Source organism: Propithecus coquereli, unplaced genomic scaffold, assembly GCF_000956105.1.
Source record: "Propithecus coquereli isolate 6110/MARCELLA unplaced genomic scaffold, Pcoq_1.0 Scaffold171, whole genome shotgun sequence".
Lineage (NCBI taxonomy): Eukaryota > Metazoa > Chordata > Mammalia > Primates > Indriidae > Propithecus > Propithecus coquereli.
In genome coordinates, this window is record NW_012141747.1 from 6,217,921 (window position 1) to 6,230,103 (window position 12,183).

Here is a 12,183-nt window from a genome sequence, read left to right on the forward strand (position 1 = left end):
CTGCGGCACTGAGATGAAACCTGGCCTCAGTTCAGGAACAGGGGCCACAACAGGGCAGGAACTCATCGCATAGGAACCACAACCAGTGGGACCCCATCATGTGAGGTGCCAGACCACACTAGCAGGCCTGGCTGTATCCTTCAGGCTCAGCATGTCCCCTAGACTGTGAATTGGGGCTACAGCTTGCTGCGTGCCCCTCTCCCTTTCTTGAATGTACTCTGATCTTGCAGTGTGCTACTGGCTCTTTCTTGCCCAGCCATCACTCCGGCTACCCTTTTTGCTCTGGGTCTTGCAGAATTTTCTGCTCTGAGATGTGGGGCATAAAGTGGGCGAAACTTGAAAGATCTTCAGTGCAGATCCAGATGGCTACTCTGTCCTCGTTAAATTACGAGCTTCTTTGGAATCAGCATCCAGTGCTGAGCTGAAAAGGAGACGGATTCCAATCTCCTCCCACCCTTAAGTCAATAGACAGTTCCAGCAAGACTGAAGAATGGACACTACTGTTGAGCTGTGGCTAGAAAGGGACTGTCCTGTCCCTGTCCTTTGGCCAGATTGGCTGGGGATGTCTGGATAGATGCCTTTGTGAGTGGTGAAGACCACCTCTGCACATGAGTTGGGGCAGCTGCTTGGAATTCACTGCTGTGATGCCAAAGCGTGTCCCAAGGTGACTGTCCCACTCTTCCAGACTCTTCTCTCAGGCAAGAAAGGCTGCCTGCCATATGATACCTGAGCACAAAGCCAAGGAGCTGAATTAAGTCTCTTTCTGTAAAGTCCTGAGTTTGTCACTGGCAGATTTCCGAGGTGTGGCTAGCTCTCTCTCTGACCGTGGGCATCTGAGTGGGCAGGCCAGAAGACCGGGCACTGAACACGCATGCCAAAGTGACCGGTCACCTCATTCGGACCTGGACATGACCCTGTGGACTGTTCCATGTCATTCGGAACCCACTTTTTATTAGCTTCCCGTGCCTCTGGCCTTTCTCTTTTCCCCTGCCATCCTGCCACTAATAGTTTGTCATATAAATTCCCCTGGTTGTGTTTTTTTTTCTAGGAAAAAAATTAAAAAACAAAACAAAAAACCCAGAAACCATAAATAAGAATGTAAATGCCAATGGCTGCCTATCATTTGTCTGTTGCAATTTTCCTGATTTGGTTTATTCTCTTCTTGGAAAAGCAGGAGACATTGATGAAGCTGTAATTTAAGAGACAGAAGGGACTTGGCACGTGCCTGCTCCATGTATGGCATTTTCACCTCTAGAGCCTCCTAATCCTGACAACTTCCACACAGGAAATTTCTAGGTCCCATAGCTAGAAGCAGTAGATGACTCCTGCTCAAGTCCTCAACTTCAAACCCTGAGCTCTTCTCGCGGCATCCCCTGGTTAGCTGCAGAAGAGAGAGAGATGTCTGGATTGTGGCTTGCAGAAGAAACTGCACTTTCTTTGAAACCAGAGGCAATGACACTGGGAGAGGCATGGGAGCAGAGACAGTTCGGGTGTGTGACCTGGAGAAAAGCTCTGCAGGGGCAGTGCCACGTTCTCTCCATTCAGCCCACACACCAGGCCCCAAGTGTGTATCATGGTAAAAGAGCTTAGGGCTCCTTTTGGGTGTTTTTTTTTTTTTCCTGGGAGGAAGACACGTCTTTCCAATTTCATGTCATTTAGACATTTATGAAGGGCCTTTTGGGTTGTGCTCAAAGCACTGTTAGGCACCATGAGAGAAACACAGTGAGTGACGGGGGCTCTGTCTCCAAGTCCTCTGTCATTCAGGAGATGGACTTGTCCACAGAAAGGCAGGGTGAAGTGAGTGGTCAGCTGGGAAAAGTGCTGTGCCCCGAGGGGAGGCTGATTCTGACCTGAATGATTACAAAGTCTTCCTGGAGGAGGCAGCTTGAGCCAGGCTTGCCGTGGGAGAGTATTGAAGGGAGGCATTCCTGCTGAGGAATGGTAAGAGCAAAAGCACGTTGGTGGCCAGGTGTGGTGACAGCAGAGGTTAAAAAGGTGAGAGGAGCCCATCTAAGGCACTGAAAGCCGTGGAGAGCCCTGGAAGGATTTTGAGAAGGGAAGGGAGGGACACAGCTTTATTTAATGACTGATGTGGGTGAGAAGGAGGGTCTGCCTGGTGTTAAGGGAAAGTGTCTGAGGGTGTGGAAGTGGGAGACAGGTGGGACATGGTGTTGAGGACCTGGGACCTGGCAAAAGGGGAAGAGAGTAGTCACAGTTGGCCGCCCGGGTCCAATGTCTCAGCCAGCTGCTGGGGTAGGGAAGACAGCCACAGTTTCTGCCCGCCTGTTCCCTGGCTGTTGGAAGGTAGAGTCAATGCGCAGGCCAGGTAGGCTCACGCACAAGCAGCTGTGGGACGTGAAGGGCCACGAGGAAAGGACCTTGGGCGATGGGAAGAGGTTGTGTATCTGAGAGAGGGCAGTTTTCTCTAGATAACTAGAGAATCTTCTGCTGGCATCTCACCCACAGATGTCCATGCTCTCAGCCACTACATTAATGGGACATAGGCTCTGTGGAGAAACACAAAGAAACTAACAAACTTTATGGCCCCTGATTTTAAATAGCCTACAATCTTTGCTCTTCCTCTGCATTTTTGGGGGGAGTAGCGCTTTGTGGGTTGGGAAGTGCATGGAGGAGAGAAAATCTTTTTGAATGAGTCCACCTGAAATGAAGACACTATTAGGGACACAGGTTTGAGAATTAAGAGATCAGTTCCTCACTATAAGCTTTGGGGGAAATGCTTGGCTTTGTTCCTGGGGAAGGGGACGGTTTCCTCAACAAAGATTTTACTGGTCTCAGAGCTGAAGGATTTACGTTGGACTGGCCAGCCCATTCAGCTGAGAGGGACACAACACACAGGTGGTAAGGGGCTTCATAAGACGTTCTAGGAAAGGTAGAAGCCCCTCAGCCAACCATGTGTCTAAGGAGTCAGGTCATGAAGAACCTTCAAAGAGAATACTGTGGTTCCATCTTGTCTGGGTCTCTGAGAATGAGGCCTGAAGGGTGCAAGGCCTGCAGGCAGCCCTGTTTGGAAGGTGCTTGTCCTTACTTCTGTCTCTACAGAAAATGGGAACTGGCCCTGTAAAGGACCTTCCCTTCGTGGTGAGGCAGACCATGTAGCCCAGATGCCCTCCTTGGTTTCACCTCCCCCCGGGGGTCTCTCGCCTAGATATCTAGTGCCACCACTATTGGTGGAGGCTTTCCCTCTGGAATAACCCTGGAATGGTGGATGAGTTTTGTTTTAATAAGGGGGACGGTATCCCTTATTCATTCTTTCCCACTTGTTTGCCTCCTTGTCTTCTAACAGAGGGGTGTGGGAAATTTACACACGCACACACACAAAACACACAATTCCTATAATGTTGGCAGCCTATGTCTTTCTTGTTTACCTTATGAGTTCATTAGGCTAGGGGGTCATGCTTTTTTATGTAACATTTATTCACCAAATACACTGAACACAACGTGCTTTGTGGAGGATACAAGATACTAACCCATGTGATCCTTGCCCTCGAGCGCCTTCCAATCCAGCTGCCAGAAAAGAGGAAATCTGACAAGGCTGAAACCAGACAGTCAAGCAAGACTTCCTGAAGGAGAGATTTAATCTGGGCCTTAAGAACAGGTGAGCTTTCAGCAGAGAACCATGTCATCAATGGTATGAAAGCAGGAAAGGAAGGGCAGCCTTGGGGAACGCTGAATTGGTATTCTGAGCAGTGATGATCCCCACTGGAGGGGACTGGCAAGCAGTTGTGGATAGACCCAGCCCACAAGGACCTGGGACCAAAGTTATTGCCAGAACACTTATAGCGTCAAGACACAGAGCTCAAAGTATCTTAATTATTAATAAATGGAAGTTATTGGTTCCAATAACTGAAAAGTTCAGGGTAGTCCAGAAGACTTGGCTGGGTCCAGGGGCTCCAACAATGACATGAAGACACGGTTTCTCTCTGTCTCTTTGCTCTGTTTGCTCAGGCAGTCTCTCCCCAAAAATGGTGAAGATGGCCACTGGCAGTCCCAGGCTGACACTAACCTCTTTGACTAGATAACTAGGTCATACCTTCCCTGAACTGTGGCCAAGGACCTGGAGCTTCATCCCATGGCCCAGGGTGAGGATGGTTCATGTGGCATCCTGGATTCAGAGATGGCATTGGCACCACGACAGTAGTTAAGAGGTATGAGCACCTGGGTGAGGCCTGCTCCAATCAGAGGTCCTTGCTGGAGTGAGCCTCCTGTCGCCTCTGCCTCAGCCCTCCTCTTACTGTGATGATAAGACATGAGCCCACTGACCAGCTCTACACTTGCTTTGTGTGTCTTATCTTTGAACAGAGCTGGCCCTTGAAGTCAGGCTGGCCCACTCTGAAACACTGGGCAAACAGCCTCGATTCCACTGTCTGTGTCTCAGGAATTGTTTCTTTTGCTTCTCCCCTACCCTTGCCCCTTTCTTCCTGCTCCATTCCAGCGCCTACCCAGCTTCTGACTTTCCTGTTTTTCTTTTCCACTCCGAGCTCAGCACTTTGCTTGAGTAGTGTTTGGCACTCCTGAAGACACAGCTTGCGCACATCCTGGCTGCTCTGGGTAACCACCCACCCAACCCCAGTCCCACCCACACATCTCCATCCCGAAGTCAGCCCGACGGGTGGGGAGCGAGTGGGCTGCAGCTGACGACAGAAGGCAAGAAGGCAATGGGGCTGATGCCCTGGCCACTGTTCGGGTACATTTTTGAGGTAGTTCCTCAGAACTCTTAAATTACTTTTCTGCTGATCTTGGAATAATGCAGTATTATTCAGGGTTCTCCAGAGAAACAGAACCAATAGGATGTGAATATATATACAGAAGGAAACAGAAGGAATTGGCTCACAAAATTATGGAGGCTGACAAGTCCAAAGACCTGCAGGGAGAGTCAGTAAGCTGGAGACCCAGGAGAGCCAATGGTGTACTTCTAATGTGAAGGCTGGCAGGCTTGAGAGCCAAGAAGAGCTAATGTTTCAGTTCAATTCCAAAGGCAGGAAGAAAGCTGATGTCACAGCTCGAAGACAGTCATGGAGGAGGAGTTTCCTCTTACTCAGCCTTTTTATTCTACTCAAGCCTCTAACTGGTTGGATGAGGCCCACCCACGTTAGGAGGGAAATCTGCTTAACATCCAGAAACACCCTCACAGAAATACCCAGAATAATATTTGGCCAAATATCTGGGCACTCAGTGGCCCAGTCAAGTTGACACATAAAATTAGCTATCACAGGTTCCTTTTTAAACACATGCTCAATCTCTAAAAAATATCTCTACAGTGAATTTTTTTCCCTAACCTTGGACCTACTTACTTTAGAACGATGTTGAGAAATTGGAGAGTGTCTAGGTGAGAATTCTAAGTGGATGAAAGGTTAAAAAAAGTAAACAACTCTAGAGAAAAAGATGGAATAGCAATATTAAATGTGTGAGGAGGTAATTACTTGCTCAGATGTGTGACCTAAAAAAACACTCCTTCTGTTTATGACTCAGTTTCCTCATATGTAAATGAGGGGCTGAACTGAGTGACTTTAAAGTTCTTGGCAGCCCTGAAGATCTATGACTTCCAGAGAGGGGGGTGCCACCCTCCATATCCACTGTGGTAGATCAAGAAGGACTGAGGAACCAGGAGCAGTGGCTCGTGCGTGCCTGTAGTCTCAGCTATTTGGGAGGCTGAGGCAGGAGGATCCCTTGAACCCAGGAGTTCAAGACCACCCTGGGCATCATAGAAAGACCCCGTTTCTAAAAAAAAAAAAAAAAAAAAATTTAAACAAAGAAAACATTTTTAAAAGTTTGAAAAGAAGGACTCAGGAGCTTCTGGACAGCTGAACACGTGGAGGTTCCAGGAGGATCATGCACCCAGATTGGCCTGGAAGCTCCACACCTCTTCTTCCATACCACACCCTGTGCATCTCTTCATCTAAAACCTGAAAGATGAAGCAAGAAACCCACCTAACTTCTTGGCTGGCAATTTGGGCTGGATACTGGAGTTTCTTCTTGCTATAGTAATTAATGCTTTATAAATTCAGGAATATAAAAAAAATCTTAAAAGCCTGGAAACAATAAAGGAGTTAATTTGGATTTAAGATTAAAAAAAAACCATTTGTTTTGAAAAAATTTTATACTTGCTGAAAAGTCGCAAGAATAGGATGAGTTCCTGTATACCTTTTAGCTAGACTTACCAATTGTTAACATTTTTGCCATTTATTCTTAATAAGATATATTTTACATACCATGAAATTCACTCTGTAAAGTATAATTCAGTGGTTTTTAGTATATTCACAAGATTGTGCATTCATCACCACTATCTAATTCTAGAACATTTTCATCACCCCTAAAAGAAATCTATACACATCAGCAGTCACTCCCCATTTCTGCTTTCCCTCAGCACCTGGGAACCACTCAGCTTCATACTGTCTCTAGGGGTCTGCCTGTTCTGGACATTTCCTATTAATGAAGTCATACAATATGTGGCCTTTTGTGTCTGGCTTCTTTCACTCAGTGTTATGTTTTTAAGTTTTATCTATATTGCAGCGTGTATCAGTACTTTACTCCTTTTTATGGCTGAATTATACAGTCCCTTGTATGGATAGACCACATTTTGTTTACCCATTCATCAGATGATGGACATTTGGGTTGTTTCTTCTATGAATAATGCTGCTACGAACATTCATGTACAAATTTTTATGTGGGCATATGTTTTCATTTCTCAAATATACCTAGGAGTGCAATTGCTGGGTCATGGTAACGCTATGTTTAATAGTTTGAGGAACTGCCAGACTGTTGTCCAAAGCAGCTGCACCATTTTACATTCCCACAAGCAACATGAGTGTTGCTTCACATCTTTGCCAACACTTGTCATTGTCTTTTTTATTCTAGTCATAATAATGGATATGAGGTAGAATCTCATGGTTTTGATTTGCATTTCTTAGATGACTAATAATGTTGGGCATCCCTTCATGTTTTGTTGGTCATTTGTATATCCTCTTTGGAGAAATGTCTACTGAAGTTCTTTGCCTAGTTTTAAATTGGGTTATTTGTCTTTCTGACTTATAAAGAGTTCTTTTATATTCTGGTAACCCAGACCTTATCAAGATGAACACAGAGTGACTGTGACAGGGGGACTTCAGAGATGAGTTTGTGCCCAATAGATACTCATTTAAAACATTTTGGAGAAATGGAAAAATATGATTTGATACTTTCCATTGCAACAGAATGCTTTAAAAAAAATAAATACGCCTGTAATCCCAGCACTTTGGGAGGCCGAGGAGGGCGGATTGTTTGAACTCAGGAGTTCAAGACCAGCCTGAGCAAGAGCGAGACCCCGTCTCTACTAAAAATAGAAAGAAATTAATCGAACAACTAAAAATATATAGAAAAAATTAGCCGGGCATGGTGGCACATGCCTGTAGTCCCAGCTACTCGGGAGGCTAAGGCAGTAGGATCGCTTGACCCCAGGAGTTTGAGGTTGCTGTGAGCTAGGATGACACCACGGCACTCTAGCCGGGGCAACACAGTGAGACTCTGTCTCAAAAAAATAAAATAAAATAAAATAAAATAAAAATAAATAGAACTTGGATACCCTTACCAAATTTCAGAATGAAGGATACAGATGTTGGAAATTTGCTCTGATCTTACCTAAGGATATATTAGTCATTACATTTTTAGTTGCAAAATAACTAAAATCTCAACCCAAATTGGTCATGCAAGAAAGGGATTTATTGGCTGAGTACCAGAGAAGTTAGATCCTGAAGTGAATTCAGGGGCTCCCGAGATGCTATCTGGTTCTCTTTACTCTCTTCCAGCTCCACCCCTGGATGTTGGCTCCATCTCCTAGCCAGGCCTTTCCCTAATGGTGGTAAGAGAACTGCTTAGCTTCAGGCCTTTAACAGAAAACAAAGCAAGCTCTTTCCTTGTGGTTTAAAAATGACCCAGGATTCACTCTGATTTGACCAGGATTCAGTGCCCTGACTGGCCAGGCCTGAGGTCACTTATTTACTCCTGATGCTGGGAATAGAATCATATGGATAAAAGGAAGGTGGGTGGTTCCATGAAAAGGAAATCAAACTACTTCTCCTAAAAGAAGGGGGAATGGATGTTGAAACAACAAATGTCTCCCAGAAATGGAGAGGACACCGGGCTTGGGAAGCTGTTCCATACCCTAAGCTTTCCCCTTCCTCACAGAATTGGGCTCCCCTCATCGGTGCTCCTGACAGAGCCTCGTCTTCAACCTGTTAGCACACTCATCACATGGCGTCATCATTGTTACCATGTCTGTCTCCACAGTGCCCTCTCTTAGAACTCAGCCAGTAAGGGAAGGAAATGAGGTAGCTACCCAAATAATGACAGGTCATACTGGAGATATGCCACAAAATGCAACGGGGATTCAAAGAAGGGCAAGACTGAAGGGGTCAGGAAATCTATTATGGGGTCTCTTTGAGGGCCCTGAGAAATAAAAAAGTGGCAGACAGGTGCCAAAATATCCCCTTTATTATTGATAGAGGGGGTGGGTTGGAGGACATAGGTTTAGATTTGTCAGCTAAGTGGGCTGCTAATACAAACCCTGTAGTGAAGCAGGCTGACCCACTCAGTCTTGGAGCACTAGACCAGAGAATGTCTCCCCTGACCCCTGGAGGAGTAGAGCCTCCTCAGTAAGAGAGCAGTGGTATTCTGTACCCTGTAGGCAGCTTGTCCCCAAGAAGAAGGAGGGGTGCAGTTGGTCTTTGCATGACCAGTTTCCCCTCCCCCCTGCCTATCAGAGTAGCCATCTTTTACTCTCCCTGGAGCAAAGTAAATAAAGGGGTGGAGAGAGGACAGGAATATTACCCCTAGTGGAGCCCCAGGCACATGGAAGGAAACTGGTAAGATTTCCAAAGGCTTGTGGAGAAGGTGGCATTTAAGGTGGGAAGAAGAAACTTCAGGCTGACACTCTTAAGTGCAGCTTCTGGTGATCCCCACTGTCAATGTGTCCCTACTCTTGTCCCATGGCTCTAGTAAGTGACCTCCTGCCTTGCCTCCTGGCCTGGATTGCTATAATGCAGTAACTCTACACCTCAGTACTTGGGTCCCTTACCTGCTCTACATGGTTATGTATGTCTGTACCCTAAGATACTTTTCCAGCTACAGCTAGCTTTGTTCCCCTGCACCTGCTACACTGCCATGAGCAGATCTATTTCCAGGTCCAGCAGCTTCTGCCACTGGACTCCTTCCCACAGTGGTGAACTGGGGCAGGCCAAGAATATGATATTGACCTAAGCTGGGCCAGAAAGTCACTGACCAAGGGAAAGAAGGAAGCAATCAGGAGTGTGTGCTCCATCTTGCTCCCTGGGCTCCAAGCCCTCTACTGGCTCTTGGGAAAACAGGCACAACTCTTGCCTACATAAGGCAGAGAAGCCTCGCTCCAGAGGCAGGGTGTTGGTGGAGGCTGCCTGATGTATTTTCACCAGGGATTCTGATCTGTTCCTGAGAAGAGTTGACCCGAGGTGTCTTTGGCTTTGCAGTTCCACATACAGCCCCATCCTTAATGACAAAAACAGATGCTTTCATGAATAGTTTTTAGGTTATGAAATAGGAGGAAATTGCCTGCTATGAAGAAAGAATTTCACATACTGAGGAGTAAATGGATGAATATTATAAACCTTTCCATCCTGAATAATAGATGAATAGAGCTTTGGATTGCATACACATTTTGAAGGGAAGAACAGGCACTTATTGCTGCTCTTTGGCCTGATAGTTGAAGCCCAGGGTTGCATCAGGCTCAAACAGCTTACTCTCCAAGTCCTTAGGGGAATGGGACCAATGCATACACATCAAAGCTAACAGTAACCAACTTTGAGCAGGCCCATGTAACCCTCTGTGGAATGCCTGCCCTCAGGTGTAATGCCTGAGAAATGATTTCTACACATGTTGCTGCTAAGACAACAAATAGGTGCATCCTAATTCTCTGGTAGAGCCCCGAATTGGGAGATATGTTCTCTAGTCTGGGGCCTGGAACCTGCAGGCCCTGAGGAAGGGCAGGACAGAGGGCAAGGGTGTCACTAAGGGACACCAGAGAGGGACTGCTGGAGAGAGTGTGTAGAGCCCCAGCACTGTCCAGGCGGAGAGAGCCCAAGATCCAGATCTAACTCCCAACACCAGTCACTGGACAGTGGCCTGCTCATAGCTCACAGTAATGTCAAACTCCTGGCCTCAAGTGATCCTCCCATCTTGGCTTCCCAAAGTGCTAGGATTACAGGCGTGAGCCACCGCACCCAGCCAGAGATACTCTATTGAGCTCCGTGACTGTTTCAGGGTGGGTTCCCCGGCATCAAGCTCTGAGATGGAGATTAGCATGCAGGGAGTGTATTGGGGGTGCTATTAGGTTCAGCACCTATCAGGGAGGGAAGGAAGCAGCCTTGGTCAGAGGGAGAAGCTGAGCTGCAAAGTAGTCTTGACAAACAGCTCAGCTGACCCCATGGAGAGTTCTGAAGCTGGGATGGCTTTTAGAGTTGTCCTGAGCTGGGGTTAGGGTCAGGCCTTTATACCCCAGCTTCAGTCAGTGCCACTGGATGCGTGCTGTCTCCAGGGAAAGGGGTGTGACCTTGGGTGGGGAAGCTCTCTTTAAGAGGGCTGACAATGGAGGGCTGTCAGCCAGCAATATTGCCAGCAGCAAGAGGCAGAAGTCTTTCTGTCTTGAGGGGGACCTGGATCATGTTTCAGGGTGTCCACCACCCTGTGCTACTCAGATACACTCCTTTGTATAAGTTCTGGGAGCAGCTCCTCTTTTTCTGTGGGAAATTGATGGTTTATGAGATGAACCAGAGTCCCCACCACTGCAGCTGTTCTTGAGGCCTCAATTGATACTCACCATCTCCCTCTTCAACTATCCATTTTAGAGTCTCCGCTTCTGCAGGAAGTACCTGTGCTGAGCCCCTGGCCACTCATAGCTGCCGCCCTTGTCCATTTACCATCAACATGGGGCAAGGGCGTACAAAGAGGCACCCAGCTGGATCAGCTGCCTGCCAAACATATTCCTTTTTGCTCCCATTGTGTAACTGTGGCCTCTTTCTCATGGTCAGTGACAATTAGACCTGCCAGGATGGTGAACCCTGCTGCTTGCCTCCCAGTCCCTTGGTATAGCTTTGCTGTATCCCCTGATGGAAACATTTCCTCTTTGGGAACCAGGACCTCAAAACCCTCAAAGCTCAGAGTTGTGGTGACAGAAATTCCCCACTGGGATTAATGGTAAGTGGAGCCACTCCTACTTTTGCCCCTTGGCTCCTCGACCTATATATTCTTCCCAGTGGGATATGACACCACATTGGCTGTTGACAGAGTCAGGCCTTCCCGGCTGCCACATAACCTTGCCACTCACTGTGACAACTGCACTTGATTTGCTTCTGATGGTAAGTACCGCCATCTGGCTTCTATTATTCTGGGATCCCCATGTCTATCAGGAACCCAGTTCTATAAGGCATCTCCTACTAGGATCCCTGGCCGATGGAGGAGCACCCGATGCTCATCTCCGTAATGCTGCCACTCCTCTCACCAGCACATTTCTTATCGGTTTGGTAAATGGAGCATGCTCTGGGCCTTCCCACAGAACAGTCACCTGATGGGCTTTCATTTTAAAAGGAGTAGGGCAGTGAGAGTCCAGGTATAGGTTGGTAGATCTGGTGGTGGGAAAATGCGGCAGTTCTTGTCTAGTTGTTTCTGTTTTCTCATTTAAACAAGGCAGGTCATCAGCTGAGAGACGCAGAACAACAATAATGTTTGGGCCAGGCGCGGTGGCTCACGCCTGTAATCCTAGCATTCTGGGAGGCCGAGGCGGGCGGATCGTTTGAGCTCAGGAGTTCAAGACCAGCCTGAGCAAGAGCAAGACCCTGTCCCTACTAAAAAAATATAAAGAAATTAGCTGGACAACTAAAAATATATAGAAAAAATTAGCCGGGCATGGTGGCGCATGCCTGTAGTCCCAGCTACTCGGGAGGCTGAGGCAGGAGGATCGCTTGAGCCCAGGAGTTTGAGGTTGCTGTGAGCTAGGCTGACGCCACGGCACTCTAGCCTAGGCAATAGAGTGAGACTGTGTCTCAAAAAAAAAAAAATAATAATAATGTTTGTACTGGCCATAATTGCCACAACTGGACCAGGGATGGGCACCTAATCCAAGTGAGGGCATTAGATTCTTCCTTTTGGGAGCCTGAAATG